The sequence below is a fragment of the Notamacropus eugenii genome, chromosome 6 (assembly GCF_028372415.1).
Source record: "Notamacropus eugenii isolate mMacEug1 chromosome 6, mMacEug1.pri_v2, whole genome shotgun sequence".
NCBI classification, from domain to species: domain Eukaryota; kingdom Metazoa; phylum Chordata; class Mammalia; order Diprotodontia; family Macropodidae; genus Notamacropus; species Notamacropus eugenii.
This window is the reverse complement of record NC_092877.1, coordinates 175,637,971-175,658,394: the sequence shown is the minus strand read 5'-3', so window position 1 is coordinate 175,658,394 and position 20,424 is coordinate 175,637,971. Positions and strand designations below refer to the sequence as shown.

Below are 20,424 nucleotides of genomic sequence, written 5' to 3'. Positions count from 1 at the left end.
AGAGAAAACCTGTATAAAGTAAGTCAAAGTTGAGTCAAAATCAAGAGGCACATTTTCTCTAAAAAGTCTTTATTTAAATTGATTTTTTTCCTGGAAAAAAATTTTACTCTTTCTTCTGAGAAAGTCAGTTATTTATCAAGGCAAAAGCTATGAAGTCTTCCTGTCCTGAACCAATAATATGTCATGCACAAGATAATGTTAATGGAATTAACTCAAAGCAAGAATACAGTTTAGTTTTCATGATTTGTATTTCATCTATGTTCACCAAGAAAGAAGGGCAGTTAGGTGGTGCAGTGGAAAGAGCACCAGTGCAGGAGTCAGGAGGACCTGAGTTCAAATCTCACCTCAGACTCTTGACGCTCACTAGCTGTGTGACCTTGGGCAAGTCACTTAACCCCGTTTGCCTCATCTTGGGTCATCTCCAGTCATCCTGATGAATATCTGGTCACTGGATCCAAATGACTTTGAAGGAGAGGTGAGGCTGGGGACCTGCACATTCCTCCCTCACTCAAAACAAAGTCCAGTGTAAGTCATGTCATCATTTCTCTAATGGCATGGTTTTCTTCAGTAAGGAAGGATGAATACACACCAATAAAGAAACAGGCCTATAGTTCATTTTTCTATCTTAAATTTTATAATTATAACCTGAAGAAAAATAATTAATACATAGTGATTTAGGTCTATTAATCTCATCGCTAAGTAATCTATAAAGTTTGGCTCCACCCTATACATTACAGTCAAAGGACCCCAGGTACATAATCCTCTGATAAAAACAAAATCAATCCAGTCCAGTATAACAACAACATAAATAATGTTTTCTTGGGGGGGATGAGATTTGTGACCTCATTGCTGGTCTTTTCAAATGGTGCAGAGCACAACTCATCCACACATCTTTGTCCTTCAAGATTCTTACCAATGTGGTCACACAACAGTCCACAAGGGGTCCACCCAACCTACTGAGGAATCTCCCTTGATGCCTCCTCATATTGTGTGGATACCTGTGGGGTTATGGTCATCACTCTTGCTGACTGACTGGGTCATCTCATTTTCTGTAATTCTGTTGATATACCTTATACTACTTCTTCAGTACAATTAATTCTTAATTTATAACAAGCTATAGGTTACTTATGCCTACTATTTGATTTCCCAGCTTGCCAGTCCTAGAGGCCTGTGGGCTACCCGAGTCTTACCTTACCTCTATCGGAGGTCTTCGGCTGGCCAAACCAGATGCTCGTATGAGAGAAAGGACGTTCCAGAGTCGAACAAGGGTTGAGCTTTATTCAGGGTTCTGGTTACAAGTGCAGGGGAATTCTTCCTTAGGAGGGAGAGAGAAAGATCTCCCAAGGAGGCAAAGATCTTACAGTAAGAGATTGGAAGTAGAAGTGTAAGTGGGGAGAGAGGGGGAGGGGAGAGAGGAGAGAGGAAAAGCGGAGCCTTCTGTCCTCACACGTGGCCCCTCTGCCCAAGAGAGCTTTCAGGCTTTCCTGACCCTCCTTAAGCTCTCCCGTTGCGTAGTTTGCACGTTAATACCGAGCCTGTTAGGTAACAACAGGTGTGCTCCAATCCAGGACAATCTCGAGGGCGGGGAGAGCTCTCTCCCATCACGTTTCTCACGGGAAGAGGCGGAAATACACGAGATAGCTTGGTTCACCTCGATTCCCAGTCGTTTCCTGGGGGGCCTCGTGAGAACTCTAAGATTTAGAAGTTCCCACCTTTACCCGCCCGAGACCATCCACATGGAATTGAGCTTCCAACCCCAGCACCAGCTCCTCTTTGGTTTATCTACATTCTTTAGAGTCTGTGATAGTCTATGAATACAGCCATAGAGCATTACTGGAAGAATACTGATGTTAATGGTAATTCATTTCTGCAATGCATGGCAGTAATATAAACACTCACAAAAGCAAATTTCATTTTACATAGTCATTACTAGAAAGCCTGAAATCAATATGGTGTAATAAATAAATAAATAAAATAGTTTCCTTGAAGAGTATTCTCATTTTGAATTAATACCATTAAAATTATACAGCACATCACTTATTATTGGTAAAAGAAAAACTGCACAGCTTTTACCTTGATAAATAAAGCACTTTCTGGGTGGGTTTTCATAAGTACCAAATTGAACTGAATTTGAAATATTGAATGAAGTGTAGTACTTGGAGTCTGGAGCATACGAGCTCGAATCTGATCTCCAATAATTGTCATCTTCTATGTGACCACAGGAAAATCATTTAACTTCTCATACTCTCAGTCACTTCATATAAAAAATAGATATAGTTTGCAATATGAAAGGTTCGGGGCACACTCAGCTTGGTTGCAGAACACCTATTAACAATAAACAGCGTGAAGTAAAATTGCATAACCAAAGCTAACTAGCATTGGGTTTTTTTTTTTCACTCTTATCGGATAAACCATGGCAAGTACCACTCTAAGGACAGAGATCTCCCTGAAGGTGATGGTACAAGGGAAGCAGGCTAAGAATAGCACACTTGAGGAATTTGGATGGGCCTTGTATTAGAGGGAGCATTTGATGTGTGAATTGAAGAAAGATGGGGATTTGACAATACAAAGCTGAGGAGAGCGTTCATTCCAGAGATGGGGCGCAGACTTCTTAAAGGCTAACAGAGGCAACTAAGGATTTCAGAAGTTGACACTTGCCCATCATCACCTGACTAATAATAAAGTATCTGAGGAATCATTCAAACCCAGGTTTCTGAGACTACTGAGACCAGCAATGAAGTCACAAATCACCCACCCAAGAAAATACAGGTCCAGCATTTATCCATTCATTGTTTCTTAATTCCTCTTGGGGATATCTAGTTTATGACCCAAGATTATCTCCACGGTCTAGGAGATTTCTAAACTGGAGTTTCCTAAAACTGTAACTATAACAGTACACAGTATCATCTTTCCATAGTATTTCCTGACATCCTTAAATGAATGCTAACATGGTGAATTCCTCCCATACAAATCCAATGAGTCACGCTAAAAAAAGAATAGAAAAAATATGCTGAATATAAATTCAAAAGGAAAAGAACAAAAAACGTAGAAGAAAATGCTAGAGCTCCTCCTTAACCTGGTCTTACAATGATATAGGCAATGCTTTCTTTTCCCCCTCCAATGTCTCTGAAGACTCCATTCTATTCACACATACCTCATCCTATAAAGATTTGAACTAAATGAGTCAGTATGTTAATTGTGTGATCTGGGAGCACGAAGAAGAAATACAGAAGTTTATTACCTTCCCAAGTTTCTCAGGTAATGAGAGCAGCTTTGGGAGATATGTGGCGCTGTACCAAAATCTATCATGAGAATGAGCTTTGCTGTAAAATGCAGAGAATTAATTCTAATTGAAAATTCTCTACTGATTTTCTGGGACAAATCTACCTGACAAATGTCACTGGGTAGCATCATTACCAGTTCATCAGCACAGGGCATTTAAAGGGTATTTAAAGGGTAGCAATGAATCTTCTGAGCTGGCTCAATAATTTAACTTATCTACTGTGAAGAATAAAATAATAAAATAAAATAAAATAAAATTGCCCTGTGTCAGTCAAACATGACAGTATGTTGGATTTCTCCCCCATGATGTTTTTAGCCTCAAGGTAGATATGACAGGCGCCTTATTAAATTCCAAAAATAAAAATGCAGCACAAGAAGGCAACGCATTCCAATGAGATAGCTAACTTGTTAAAATTCAATATGCATAAAACTTGATTCATTTTATTTTTAGTTTCTTAATTCCTATCATTTTAATCAAAATGATATTTATTAGTACAAACCCAATACAAAATCACTACAAATTAGTGTGCTGCTTATAGGATTTTATCAACATCAGCTAAGGAAAAGATATGGATAGAAAGTAGGTTTATTGAAGTTGAATAAAAAATGGGTTTATTAAAGTTGAAGAGTTATAAAGATAAGTCAATGACGCAGGCCTTGTACCCTCAACACTGCATTGTAGCTGAGGCCTCTAGTGGTCCAAAAAACATGAAACTGCATTCATATTTTCAGAAAAGTACCATGAAAGAGGAAAGACAGCCGATAAAACAAGAAATATATACTGAGCACTCAAAATGTATCCATCACTGTGCTGTGAAATACATGAAAGGCAAGGAACAAGAAAGGCACCCTGTTTTAAAGATGTTAATATCTAGTTAGAGAATATCTTTTCCTTAAAACCCTATTAAAGAGGTGAGAATCTTGCTCGCCCTCTTTTCTACCATGGGATATAATGACTTTCCTTTGGATTTAGGTACAAGTAATAGGTAATATGCCTATGCCCCTGCTTACCTTTTCATTCCCCAGAAAAAACAATAACTCTCTAACAATTACACACTCTACTGATTCTAGCTAAAGTCCATAGGAAAGGGATTGTCTTGAATACCTCCCTCTAGGGGACTCTGGAAGGAGGGGCAATATATATATATATATATATTTTTTTTTTTTCTGAACCAGAGTGTTAAAATCTTTTCATGCATAGAAAGAGTGCTCTAATCAAATAGTTCTTTTACATCCTCAGAGCTTCCAATTCTATTATAATTCAAGGAGAATTCTAGAAAAATATAGGTTGGTTTCAAATATATTGGTCTACTTTTAATTCATCATTTATTCTGTTTTTCATACAAGAGATAAAATATCTGCTAGGTATGTGTGCCTTTAAATGCTGTAACCTAAAATGGATTTCTACCAACCATATTAGATTTAATATATAATTAAAGAATTAAATGAGCCTTCAAAAGATCCCAAATAGTGCTTTCAAAGAAATAACTTTATTGGGTCTCTAGGATTAATTATTGTCATTGGATCTTTTACATTTAATTTTTATTCGTTGAAATTCTATAAGAAAGATGTTCAAAAATGAATTGTAGGACAAAGTATCTTTTTACAAGAAGTGCGTGGAGGAGTAGAAAAGTACCTGATTATGGTAAATTGTAAACTGTTTTTTAAAATAATATGAAAATACTTATATACGGGGCATCAAATAACTTTTTCAAAGGAAGGCCAATTGGTATGTGAAATCCCATCTTTGTACATGAAAACTAAAGACTAATAAATTATTCAGCCAAGGACAAACAGAAAAATATGCAAACACCACTAAAATATCTAACTTTCTGAGCTACTGTCTTCCTTTGCTTTGATTTCACTCCATCTTAAATATTATCCTCTACTACATTCCTTCTCTTTTTTACTGTTGAAATTCAATAAGAAAGCTGTTTTAAGCAAGAACATTTGCTGTTTACACCACTTTCTTGTAAATAAGTCGTGTCACTGTTGATGTAATGTCATATCAATTGCAAAGCTCAAATCAAAGTTTGAACACTTTGCAAGAGTTATACCCCAAACTTCTAAATAGATGACTATTTTTTGCAATAATAATACAGAGGAAATAGATACTGCTCTAGTAAATACATACATACAAATGTCTAAATTTTCCTAGGCTGAATTTCAATTCTCTAATCTGTAGCAGTCTTATTTTCCCAGGAATAGGAAACGAGTATTATGTAGGACACAAAGTGATATTTTCCTTTGCCAAAACTTTTGTTAGAAAGCAAAATAGCAGGAAGAAAAGATATCTACGGGGTGTAGATGATGTTATCCCCTTTTCACCAATATCTGAGCCCCTTTTAGTTCAAGTTTTAAATTCTTTAACTATGAAACTTATTTTTTTTCCTGTTACAAATATAAATATATCTAAATCTTACTTCAAATGTGTGAATTTTCAACACTTACAGTTCTTGCCAATTGCAATCCATAAGGCACTACATATTTTGATATGAATTTATGTTCCTTTTTTTTGAGATGGAAAAACTGAAGAAAATTAAAGAAAGTTGAAAAATGAAAGCTTGTTTTCATTATAAAGTAGTTTGAACTAAAAATTTCAGCTTGGTTTCTGTTTGCCTTCCCATCTCCTAATTGCAAAATGACTATTCAAAAATAAGTGATAAAGTCACATTTCTCTGTATAGTTTTATATTCCATTCATACAAAAGGCAGAATTAATGATATAAATGGATATTCTTTTCTTGTTGTTCAACCTTGTAGATAATTCCTTGATTAAGGAATGACAAAACAGGAATTTTCATCCTGGCTTTGTTGCTATTTTATTCTGTGAATCTGAATAAATAACAATAGTTAGGTTTCCTACATTGACTCCTTTATCAGTCAAGAAGAGATTCTACATCTCAGAGATCATTTATAGGTTTCTCTCTAGTTCATTTCTACCTCAACCCACTAACTTTGCAAATTATAAAACACGTTGTTCCTTTCATATATCACATATAATGATCTCTCCGAGAGGCACCAAAGAGTAGTAGCAAAAAAACTGACATCAAAGCCAAGAAGGCCTGAGTTCAAGTGCTACCTTGGCCACATTCTAGATGTGTAACTCTGCATAAGTTTGTTTAAAACCTCAGTATTCCAGGAAAAAATTCAAAGTCTATATATTGCAGAAAAGCTGCTGCCCTGAATTGCTAGATAGAATTCATCACAGGGAGATCACCGTAACCAAATACTAATGAAATCAAAAGTCTACTTCAGGGGTGGGAAATGTATATCCTCAAGGCCACCTGTGGCTCTCTAGGTCCTTGGGTGTGACCATTTGACTGAGTCTAATTTTTACAGAACAAATTCTTTTATTAAGGGGATTTGTTCTGTAAAATTTGGATTCAATCAAAGGGCTACACTTGAAAATTTAGAAGATCACATGTGGCTTTGAGATCTCAGGTTCCACACTTCTGGTCTAGTCACTATCCCTTTCCTATCTTGCTTTATCTTATGTCTTACCTTGCCTGGTCTCAAGTTCAACAGTTTACATGACTTGCTAATCAGTCTATTTCTCTGTCATAGACTCAAGCTTCTACCCTGTGACCTGGAACTTGGATTCCATTTGATAAGCATTCACCTTATATTAGGAGGTCTCAGACCCAACATGCTTCTCCTTACCATCTCCATCTACAGTAGTTTCTTCTCTTACCTTCCCACCCCACCTTCCTCTACTTTTCCAAATATAGTCTGAAGAACCAAAATTAGATCAGTACTACTATTCTTAGGAAGGACTTGTCAAATCATTTGTTCTGTGTTTCCAGTTGCCATTTCTTATTATTTCTCTGTCCAAAATATTCCCTTCTTAGCCAATATTCCTTCAGATATGGTTTCTTCTCCTAATATAATAAAAGTTCCTTGAGGACAGGATTGTTTGACTTACTCTTATTTGTATTTGTAGCACTTAGCACTGTGCTTGACACAGAGTAAATAGCAAATAAATATATTCATTTATTTCTTCATTCAGTTATTCATTCATTCATCATTTTTGTCTCAGGCTTTCTGTCTCCTTGAAAAATGGGTTACATCAGCTATCATGAAGCTCTCCTAACAAATATTGTAAAATAATTGGTTAAATAATATATTCTCTAAAAATTATAGAAAAGAATGTCATTCTTATTTTCAATAAATATCCCTTGATATTGTGATTATTTTTTATGTCTTTGTTCCTTTTATTTAATCACAAAGTGAAAAGTGCTTATCCCTACATATTTTTTTCTAAATCAAATTAGTTGCACATAATGTGTCCCTTGTGAAAGTATAGTTTAAAAACAATGTCTTCTAAATATGATGCAATCACCAGAAAACATCAGGTTTAAGGGAATAGTGCAGCTCTACTTGATTCTAACACCATCACTGGAGTATCTGTTAACTAAGCCAAAATTTCTTCACAAGAAACTGCAAAACCTTTGAAAGTGCAATGGTAAGCTCTAAATAAAAAGGATTTGAACTCTCCTTTTGATATATAAAAGCCTGTCTCTTTTATAATAAATATATTGATTTTGATTACTTCCAGGGAAGGGATGGTATATGTTAAAATCATTTACATAGGTACACATAGATATTATAAAGTGGGGGGAGGGGAAGAAGCATATCACACAATGTAATTTAAACATATTAATACAAATTAATTTTTCAGTAGGTCATCTCCTTAGGGTTATACTCCTAAGCTCTACAGCCCCTTCATATATTGGATAACCTTTATTCATACTGCATTTTAAAGAATATCTAAAAGGTGGATTTTCTCAGAATCTATTCTGTTGTTCACATAGTGGTTTCCTTTTCTAATTAACATAATAACCATGAATTCACCAGAAATTATCATTTAGGCAAGAATCATATTGCTAGAAAAGTAATAAAAGAGATCTAAGCTTCCTACACTCCCTATAATGTTAAATTGCCTTCTATTAGAACCCTAATTTCACTTCATTTTAACATGAATGACTCTGGGGGCTGCTGAAAAGCCAATGATATCATAGCCCCTTGAGAAAAAAATGGGGAAGGGGAGGTCAGGTTTGATTTCAGTAGACAATATTAGATATTGCTTTCCTATGAATTTTGACATTACACCCAAATGAAGGAAGAGTGCTGTTCAGAGTAAGGGAACACAAAGCCACATTAAATATTTAATTTCCAAAGTCAAAGGGGTGAGGTCCCAAAGCTCCAAAAAGGCTAATGGCTCTCAAACCTGCCAGTTAGGAAAGAACAAATGCTAAACTAAAACCTAATTTGACAGCGAAATAGTGTGACTGCTAAAAGAAAGACTTTTTATAAACATGAAGGATCTTTTCATCAGAAGGCAAATAAACTATGTACATTATTTTTGAAATTATTTCACAAATATGGATGTATAAAAATAATAAAATTAGCTAAGAAATTCCATTAATAAATCATTTCTACAACGATCATTTCTGAAAAATGAAGGCTTTATAGGTTCCTTTTCTTCAGGAATATATTGTTTCAGATGAAATAGCAGTTAAGTGCTTTAAATAGTTCAGCTAAAATCCCTAAATGTTTATATTTGACAATCCTCATTTTCCTTCAAAATAATTAAACACATATAGCACTAGTACTGAATAGTGATCTAGAGAAATTATGATACTTTTAGAGTAGTATCATAAAATCAAAAATGCTCTCAATCATAAAAATTCTCTCTATTGGTGTAGAAAGGTCTGTAGAGAGTTAAATCATGTATATGTTAAATTATATTTTGTACATACTTAATAGGGTATGGGGGTAAGCAATATCATTATGACATAACCACAAAAATGCAAATAGCTTTGTTCCCTGAAACCAGCATTAATTTTATACTCTGTTGAATGAATGAATGAGTTAGTTATTATACACTTACTGTGTGAAAATCTGTTGGGATTGGAAGCTCAATTCCGTGTGGACAGTCTCGGGCGGGTAAAGGTGGGAGCTTCTAAATCTTAGAGCTCTCACGAGACCCCCCCAGGAAACGGCAGGGGATCGAGGTGAACCGAGCTATCTCGAGTAATTCCGCCTCTTCCCATGAGAAACGTGATGGGGGAGAGATCTCCCCACTCTCAAGATGGTCCCGGATCTGGGCACACTATTGTTATCTAACAGCACGGTATTGAGATGCAAACTGTGTGGCTGAAGGTTAAGTAGGATTGAGGAAGCCTGAAAGCTCTCTTAGCACGTGAGGAGCCAAGAGGACAGTAGGCTCCGCTTCTCTTCTCTTCTCTCTCTCCTCCCCCTCTCTCCCCGCTTGTACTTCTACTTCCAATCCCTTAAGATCCTAGCCTCCTTAGGAAATCTCCCCCTCTTCCTCCTAAGGAAGACCCCCCTGCACTTGTAACTAGACCCTGAAATAAAGCTCAACCCTTGTTCGACTCTGGAACGTCCTTTCTCTCATATGAGCATCCGGTTTTGGCCAACCGAAGACCTCGGAGGTGAGGTAAGAAGACTCGGGTAGCCCACACAGGCCTCTAGGCCTGGCAAAAATCACTATACTAAGCTTTGGGAATGTTAACAGAAAAATGACACAGTCCCTGTTCTCAAGGAGCTCACATTCTAATGGGTAAGAACACATATGGAAATTTTCAGCTTCAAATTAGATAAATGGAATGTATCTAGGTCCTTAGGGTACAGTTGCAAAGGAAACAGTGATGCCCCTTCTTCAAAGTAATTTCCATCAATATAAAACAAATCATTTTCTGATAGGAACTATTTGACTATGTCAAGAATTTCGGTGGAAAAACTCCCGCCACTCCCCACACTCCCCCACCCCTGAATTTTAAGTAGCTATATTCATACCACCTGCAGGAGCAGCTGCCAGGATGAATCTTTATTAAAGTTTCCTAGGATGATGGCTGAAACCACTGGCCTGGAGGCATTGTTATTCCTGAAACTTGTGGATTCAGAATCCAGAGAAGATTTTATCAAAGTCTAAGGGGAGATGATGTTCAAGGTGGTGATGGGCATACTTGCCTGATGCATGATGCCTCCTCTGTCTTCATCAGATGCCTTGCTGCTTCAGCTACTGGCTTGCCTGCCCTGTGGGTGGCAGCTGGTGGGTAGTTCATGGGAAGGACTGACCCTTTCTTCATAGCAGTTTATTCCTAAGGATGATAGCTGTGAAGGCTGAGCTGGAAGCTAGACCTGCAGTCTTGATGGCAGCAGAGGTGGTGCTACACCCAGAGCTCCTGGAGCCTTTTGATGGCAGTTGGTCAGCAATTACTGCTGGTGGTGATGAGAAGATGAGCTCCTTTTCCACACTGATTTCCTTCCTTAATGGTGGCTGTAGGACTAGGCTGGAAACAGGTCTAGTGTTTTGGAAGATACCGTTATTCCTCAGCCTCCAGGGGTCAGGACCAATTTATATAAGAGTATGTATATATACATACATATTTTCATATATGTATACGTGTGCATGTATAGACTCTAACATTCATTACAGTTTGAAATCTATAAACCTATTTCACATATTAGAATACCTTATTGAAGCATTCACATTTTTAAACAGCAATATATTGTTTCTCTCAACCTAGATTCCTGACTTTTCTAACAATCTTTTTTACTTCTGTCCATTTAGGAATAGAGCCTTTATACTAGGTTCATTTTCTCACCTCCTTTCAAAGACACTACATTTTCCCTAAGCTACAATATATAACAGATCTCTATTTTTACCATTTAACTCTTTGGCCACCTCCCCAGGGTTCCTGTTTGCTACTGAAGAGATAAATGATTCTTTGACCTCACTGAACTTGTCTCTTGGAGTGATTCCCCTAGTGACTTTGGTGAAACTCATTTGACCGACCTGGTCCCAAACAAGTTACCATAACATACATTTCACAATGGATACATAGTAAGGTAACTTGGAGAAGGGTCTTGACTCTAGTAGAATGCTCTATGGGTCTGCCCATGGCCTTCTTCTGTTCAAAAGAACAACACATAACCTGGATGATGGCACAGATGGTACACTTACAAAATGTGCACATGACAAGCTTGCACAGCAGAAATAGAAATAGAGTCAAGCAAAAAGACAGACATGGTAATGGTAGTAATGGGTCTCTTGGAGAAATAAGAAAAGCACTGGAGAAACTAGGAGAAAGCAGAGACTATGGAAGGGGGGAACATAAAAGGAAAAAGAAGGGGAGGCAAAGTGTCTAAAAAGCATAAATACCTGATTGCCATTTTCTGTTATCCTTCAGAGGATCATTATTTTATATTATTATCAATTTTTTCCCAGAAATAGTCTTCCTTTGAGAATCTTGTCCACTATCTGACCAGTTTCTTAAAATTTTATTTTTTCTCCTCCCTGTCAGTAATTCCCAGAAATCTGGTCTCTGCTCTATTTCTTTTTAACAAAATTTCCATCAGACTGTTCCCATTAGAATTTACTAAATCAACACAACCAAATAATCCCACTAAGTCTTTATACTACCTAAAAGACTATGAATTAGCCCATCCTCTCAACAGAGAGAATTCAACATACTGAGACTTTCACAACCAAATTTACATGAATAAGTATCACAGTACCAAAGTTTAATTATAAATTGCAATTAATGCACATGATTATGATGGAGTGGAAAGAAAACTGATTTGGAGTAAGAATACTTGAGTTGAAAGCTCTGCTCTATCATTTACTAAAGGTATTATTCTTACAAATTACATTACCCTTTGATTTTATTTCCTTATCTACAAAATGAGAAAGATAATCAATCTAGATGCTCTCTAAGATTCTTTCCAGTTCTCTTAATCCTTTGACTTCATAATTACTAAAATGAAAAGAGGAAACATTGTCCAAATTATGATACATTTAATTTGAAAATTATTTATATTGCTGAATTGACCTTGGCACTACTGAGTTACATTTCTTAGGTATTTTCATTGATTCAGTAGCTTTCAATTTTATCAGATGTTTAGAAATCAAAATTGAACGTGAAGATGACTGAATATTAGTCTAAACTTGCTCTGACTTTCTCATTCTTCACCTCCAACTTTCTGCATAGATAGATCTTTACATGGCATTGCTTATATTTCCATCCCCAAATTGGGAAGGACCCATATTTCTACACTCTGTAGTTAAGTGGAAAGACTACTGGCACTAAAGTAAGAAAACTGGAGCACAAATCCTGACATTTAAACTTGTGTGATATTAGTAAAGTCAATTATTCTCCTTAGGGCTCAATTGCATCATAACTAAAACTAAGAGTTTTGATTAAATGCCCACTATGTCCCTAGGTCTAGATCTTTGATCCTCTGTTCTCATCATAACCCTAGAGTAATGTATTTAGCAATAAAAGTTAATAACTATATGTAGATAATTTAAATATTGTCTATTATAAGAAAAATGATGCATGTATTCACAAAGATTCAATCAATAAAACATTATTCTATATCTATATGTGATTCATATTACATTGCATAATTTGTAGTATAAATATAAATGTAATTATATAAAATATATAATATGGTAATTATGTTCTACAATTTCTGTATTATTCTATAATCTTAATTTAAACATAAATAAACACAAGTTAATTTGAGAAGACTGAGAGAACTAACAAATAGAGGAAAGCCAGGAATACCAGGAAAACATTTCCAATGAAGGTGGCATATAAACTGAACAATGAAGAAAGGTCAAGATTCTAAGAAGTGGGAGAAAAAGGGAGTACATTCCAAGCACAGGGACAATCTATGTAAGGACAAGAAGTAGAGCATCATGTATGACAAACCACAAAAAATATCAATTTGACTAGAACCACAGAGTACATGAAGGGGAGTAATATAGAATATTAAGCCTGAAGTGGTAATTTACAGCTCGATTGTTAAGGACTTCCAATCCAAGCAGAGGACTTTATATTATGACTTTAGATATTTTAGGAATTCTCAGGAAGATATTATGTAGGATAGTGATATGGCTCTTCAGAGGCATTTGCATTTCATGTCTTGCTTCAATGGAGAAACCCGGCAAAAATGATAGTACTAAAAAGATAGGTTTTTCCTTTATCTGGAATTTTGTAGTTAGTCAATGAGACATAATTTCCTGAAAGTAATCTAGCCTTATTCACTTTCCATTCATAATAACTATTCCAGAAATACATACTGACATACAAAGCTACATCCTATTTGTGTAAAGGCATGCTAAAATCTGGGCAATAAACATTTTTCATACATTTGGTCCTTCCTATATTGATAATCAGGTCAAATTTCTTAATTACAGATATTTTCCAGGCCACTCTGAAAAGGTCTGGGTTTGGGACTTGAAGCAATCAGCATAGTGGCTACTACAGACAAGAATATCTGAAAAACATCACCATCTACAAAGAAATCCTCTTTGACGAGAATTTCTTCATGGGATTATCTCCTTCACAGAACTGTATATCTTTGACAAGCATACATCTCCATGTTTTACACATTGCCTAAACATTATGGTTGTTGAATGTGTTTGGTGTATTGTTATATCTTATAAGGAAGCTTAAATAATTTTAATGTATAGATGCAAGCCACCTTGTTGCAAAAGTGTCAAAAATGTGACACTTTGTTCTAGATGAACAAATACTTTTTAAAATCAATAAAAATAAGCACATCTGGATCAACTATAACTGTGTATATTTTTCAGTTAAATATGAAAGAATAAAGACATGGCCTATTGCTTAATGCTTACAAAAACTTGCTAGTTCCCTACTAACATCTTCAAAGATTCCTTTTCTTAATGACTCTCATAGAATTTTTGTAAGAATGGGAGAAGCATTATGTAAGTAGTTAATGATTTTTTTCTCACTTATCTTTTTTGTCATTAATAAGGTTCACATCTCTGATATTTTCTCTTCTTTCAGATAACTTGTAACAGAGTGGATAGAGCGCTAGACTTGGAGTCTCATGGAGAATTATCTTGTCTCTGACACTTGTTAACTGTGTACCCTTAGACAAATTGCTTGTTTCCTTTCAACCACAGTTTCCTCCTCTGTAAAGGGGGTGGGGTGGGTGGGTAGTAATATATCTGAACTCACAGAGTTGTTTTAAGGATCAAAAATGTATTAAAGTATTATATAATTGTTAGTTACTCATCCTCATCCATTTGATCCCATCCCCATCTTTAGACTTTTTAGCACCATTTCTAGCTCTTCTGTAAGTATTGGGATGCCTAGGTTCAATTGGGAACTTTCCACTATACTTGAACGGCAACCTATCTATTGTAATGACTTTAACAAAACTTTTCCTTTATTATGTTTATAGCCCTTCCATTTTTATCTTTAAATTCCCTTGGGTGATTTTGTTTACAGTTTGTTTAAACTGATTTTACCCTTGACTATTTCTCTCTGCTTTATGAAATGATTCTACTCACAGTCATACATCATTTTTCATTGTAAAGTTTTATAAATAAGTTAATATTATAACCCAGTGTTTTCTTTGGCAACCATCTCTCTCTGACTGAATAAACTACTTTGTTCTTGTTGTAACAATCAATTTACTATTTTTAATTGATGGGTGAAATTGTTCACCCATTAACATTCACCATTTTTCAATTACCTATTTAAGTAGTTCAGAGTTGATTCAGTTGTACAATGTGTTTTTTCTATCAGTATTATTGTTTTTTGGTTTGTTTCTCAGTCATTCTTTATCTCTTAGGAGTCAATAGACTAACTATACATAGCTAATTCAGAGATGACTCCCACATCGATAACAATTTTTTTTCTATCAAATATAAGCAATTTTGTGACTTGTAGTGTTATTTGGTAATCATTTTGTATGGTGTCTAATTATTGCCTCCTCTAATTCTGACATTGAGATCCCGCACCAATACCATCATTGTTGGTAAAAGATGAATAAAATTTACTATAAATATAAATTTACTTTCTTTTATTGGGGCAGTGGCATTACTTGAGAATTATCAAAACAAGCACCTTTTTATCCACATGAATAGTGACCGTTCATTTCAGTACTGCTCAAAGATTTTCTGTCTCTTAAAACAGAATGATAACTCCATAGCATCAACTCTAAAAAGAACATGGAAATACATTCTGGAAAGCAATTGTATTTTAATCTACTATGACTAGTACAGAATACAAAATAAATTAAAATCATTTTTCCCTAATGTTTTTACAATATTTAGTCAATGAAGTATGTAAGTTTATGTTTTAATTCCTTCTTTGCTCTCAGTTTTCATTCCTTTTTAGATGATATAATAGGATTCATTATCACATGCAACAAGGAAATATGCAAGGGAGTTATAACCAAACTGACAAGTTGCAAAAGTTTATAATCCTCACTCCACAAGCACAATTACAGTTAACCATGATTTGGTTTTGTCAGTATTTCCTGTCTTTGTTCTTCTTGCATTCTACTTCTACTACATCTGTTTTTGTAGTCATTGGACTCCTTAACTATTTTCCTATGATTGTTTTAAGAGCCTGACAAATGGATCTGGACATGGAAGCCTTACTATTTTCTCAAAATCACAAATATTTCCTTAGGTTAAAAGACAGATAATGAGGCAATACAGTGATGACTAACCTGAGAGTCATGAGATGTAGGTAAGTTAAAATCTCTTTGAGTCCTGATTCATGTAAAAATGAAAGAACTAAACTTAACAATACTTAAGTGTTTAACATTATATGGTTCTGAAACATCTTAAAATATATTCTTCATGTAGCCAGAGAGATTACTTGCATATGAAGAAAAGTAATCTTTTTTCGTGAAAAGTAAACTAACAAATATCTTTACATGAACTGAACTAAAATAATACAACATGAGAGGGACTCTGGAGGATCTGAGTTTCAATTCTACCTCAGATATTTACTAGTTGTGTGAACCTGAGATTATCATTTAACCTCTTATGGCCTCAGTTTCTCATTCACAAAATATAGAGGTGGAATTAGATTTCCCCTAAGATCAACAATCAATAAAAATGTATTAGGTGCCTCCTATATGCCAGACACTTTTCTAAGCACTAGAGATACAGAAAGAGAAAAAAAGTACCTGCCCTCAAGGCATTTAGAGTCTAATTGGGGAGACAACTTGTGAACAAATATATACTAAATAATATATAGGACAAGGAATGTAAATATAAGCAAGATGAGATTTTTGTTGTTTTCTTTTGGAAGTTCCGTTTCCTAGATTCATGATAAATTGTAAGTATCTGAAGTATTAATCACCTTTGAACCTCAGTAATTCACAGCTCTGCTGAGTCATGTAGGTTTTTGTGACTTCTGGCTCTGATCCTGTTAGTTGAAAGTGAATACATAGGCTTAGGTGAGATACTGCCTTAGGGGCTCACTCATGGATTGGCTTTTAGCCTTTATTAAATCCCCCTCCCCCATTCCAGCTTTGAATGTGAATCAAGGCTTGGAGAGGAGGCTTCTCGTAGAGTGAGGAAACCTCTGATACCAACCCATGCAAAAATACTGGAACACTGGACTGGAATAAAATACCAAAGGAGAGTATGGGGCTAAGTGAGACTGGGATAGTTATCTGTTATTTTCTGGTTATTGTATTGTTTTGTTGTGCCCAAATCCTGGACCTGAGCAGTCCCCTACCCCCCATCCCCACCATGTAAGGCTGGGGTAAGACTAGCTGCCCCAGAGTTGGGCTGGTATAGGCCAAAGATAGACATTGAGAGTAGGGGACCTTGGGACCCACTCTACCTGGACTCAGGCAGGAGCAGGGAGAGCTTAGAATGGAGCAGTCCCTTCCCCCCATGAAGTGGGACATGGAGCAGGAGGGAAGGGTTGCTTATGTATGAACCCAGGGAGGAGCCAGGAATGGTCAGCCCCTTGACATGCAGGAGGAAGAATCCCAGAACTCAGAATTCAGTCCCAAGTCAAGATAGAAGCTTTGCAGCAGGGCAGGAACTGTGAGCACGCTTTCCTGCCATTCCCCTAGGATGAGTTGAGATCCACTGAGTTGGAGCTGTCTATAGTGGGATGGCAGAAATGTCGTGGTCCCCAGGGACCCACCCTGTTGGCCTTGTCATGCAACTGCCCCTCCTGAGGGGGGGACAGAAGTAGTGTTAAGAATTTGGACTCTGGTTCATTTGATCATGAGTGCACCTGAGGGTACCAGGTGGGAGCGTGTAATAACAATGTGGGGAGAAATACACAATTCCAAGAGGAATATATCTGAACACTTGCTTTTGTAACCTAGTGTGACCTGGGGGTGGAATGTGTTGTGTTCTCTGCTCCCCCTGTGTTAGGGAAGACCCTGGCCTGGGACTACCTGATTGTATAAACAAGTATAAAGTGGGATGTGTGCTATGTTATTTTATCTACTTTTGTGTCTGTTTAAAGCCATGTGACTGCTCCAATAATAAGTTTGTTATGTTGTTATGGATTTTAATGTTATATTGTGAGTGTTTATGTTGTTATACTTGAATAAGATTTAGTTTTGGGAAAATAGAGGGTGTGTACTGTGCAATTCAACTCTAAATATATATATGTGTGTATGTGTGGGTATGTGTCTATGTATGTATGTATGTATGTACGTATGTATGTATGTATACCACAGCAGAAGTCCTCAGGTGTGCTGTATTGATTGGTGTTGCAAAAGATGATTAAATGAGGAAAGGGACTGAAATTCAGAGGAGTTAGAAAAGTCTTCCTCTGGACAGTGGGATTTTTGTTAGGATTTAAAGGAAACATTAGTCAGAATGAAGAAGAGCGTTCCATGCATGAAGGGCAGTATCAAAAATGGCTGGTGTCAAAAGATGGAGTGTTTTGTTGGTGTGATTAGCCAGGAAGGTAGTATTGTTGGATCAAGCATGTATTGGAGAATAAGGAGAATGAAGAAAATTAGGAAGAGGTAAGGTTATGGAGGGCTTCGAATGCCAAGCAAACATGTTATATTTTCTCATTGAGGCAACAGGCAGTCACTGGAGCTTATTAGATAGGGGAATACCATGATTGGACCTGTGTTTTAGGTCCCTTTCAATCTTAAACTATTAACCTTATCACCAAAAAAACTTTAAGACAACCACAAGCACCACAACAAAGGTTATTTTAAATATCCCCACTAAAAAAAGGAAAGAAATTAAAAGGTTACATTAATACTTTTCTTTCTAAAAGGACCACACCTAAATGCCTTATTATAATAGAAAGAACTATATTCAAGAAGACATCTTGTGCAAAGTGTTGTCCACTACCAGAGAGAGAACTGATGAATTCTGATTTCAGATTGAAACATATTTTTTTTTTCACTTTATTTTTCTTACTTTTTTTAGGGGAGGGGAAGAACACAACTAATATGGAAATAGGTGAAGTCATGCAAAACCTAAATCAGTCATCCCCAACTCCCCATTATTCCATTTGGGTTTTTCTTGGCAGAGATAGTGGAGTGGTTTGACATTTCCTTCACCTGCTCATTTTATGGATGAGGTAACTGAGGTAAATAGAGTTAAGTAATTTTTCCAGGGTCACACAACTAGTAAGTGATTGAGGGCACATTGAACACATGGAAGATGTGTCTTCCTGCCTACAAGACTAGTACTCTTATCTACTGTGCTACATAGCTGCCCCATGTATACTGGATAGCATAATGCTTGCTTTCTTAATGGGTTGAGGGAAGGGTTGTAGAGAGAATTTGGAATTCAAAATTTTGAAAATGAATGTTTAAAATTTACAAAGAATACATATAATTGATACCTCTGGAATTTTTCCTACAAATATACTTTACCAATATATTCACTTTAGAATTCTGCATCTTTTTAAATCTTATAATGCATAGATTTACCTTTCATTTTTTCCTCTTCCACTGTAGTTTTAAACATTCATTCTTCTCATTTCAAAAAAAATCAGTATTTTTTCTTTGAAAATAATAGCAAAATTTATTCCTGTTCTCAAATAAATCTTTTATATTTTGCCTTAAGGATTGCAATAGATATGTAAATTAGCATAAAATCTATACAAACCAATTAGCAGGTATGGATTCGGTACAGCATCATGTATCCAATGTTGGCCAAAACTAGTATTATTTCAGTGCCATTTCTATTGCTGCCTTTGGAGGACTCTATGGCAGCCACCACTGTTTTCAGAAGAATCTAGTAAATATTATATTTATGTGGAAGATTATACTCTTTTAAGAAACACTAAAGAAAAAAAACACCCTTGTGTGAAAGCGTGTAGGTAAAACCTTAGAATTATCTGTACTTGATTAGAAGAATATTTCCAATTTCTGGGGGTAAAAAGAATCACTTTATAGTGTTCAGTCTTCTTACAAGGATACTTAGTTGCCAGGAAAAATAATTATGAGTATATCTGTGTGTGTGTATATATATATATATATATATATATATATATATATATATATATATATATGTATATATATATATACATATGTGTGTGTGTATGTGTGTGTGTATGTATATACAATTCCACAGATGATTAAGTAAGTAGCACTAAGCATTTATATTGTACTGAAAAATTTACAAAGTGCTTTACATGTACTATGTCATTTCATCCTCATATCAACCCAATGAAATAGGTACATTTATTATCTGCCTCTTACACATGAGGAAACTGAGTTTAAGCAACATGTGCAAGGTCACATAGCTATCTAGGACAGAATTTGAAATTGAGTCTTCCTGACTCAAATTACAGTAGTCAATCTACTGTCACATAACTAAATATAGAAGATAACTAGGTTAAACAATTTTTCACTACTCTGCAATAATCTTCAGATCCTGAAGGTGCCAGAGCAAGCACTACTAAAGACTTAGAAAAGAAAGTACTTGCTACCAAAGAGCTTGACACCATTAAATGGCTCAACATCAGAAAATGATAGAATTTTATCAGTGGAAATGATATTAAAGGAAAGGTATTAAAATAGGAATCACTGGCCCTTTCCATCTGACTTGCAGCTGATATCCTTTCCTGAGTATTGTCTCTCATATTAAAATGTGAGTTCCTTAAAGGAATTGACTGTCATACTCTTCCATTTATATCTCCAGTGCTTTGCACATATAAAGCACTTAATAAATGCTTCATTCATTGAAATACAAAAAATAATTGTGTGAACTTTTCCATATAGGAAAAATTCACCAGTTAAGTAATAGGAAATCTAAATGACACTTTAATTTTTAGTAACAGGTTTAATTAAAGAATTAAAAAAAATAAAAGTATTTTTTGGCAATAATGTA

General features: G+C 35.6%; 1 protein-coding gene across 15 annotated transcripts in view; it reads right to left on the bottom strand.

The window, feature by feature from the left end:
* Positions 1 to 20,424, bottom strand: part of ROBO2 (roundabout guidance receptor 2) — an 820,467-nt gene that overhangs the window by 566,898 nt on the left and 233,145 nt on the right. The gene's annotated exons all lie outside the window — the stretch shown is intronic.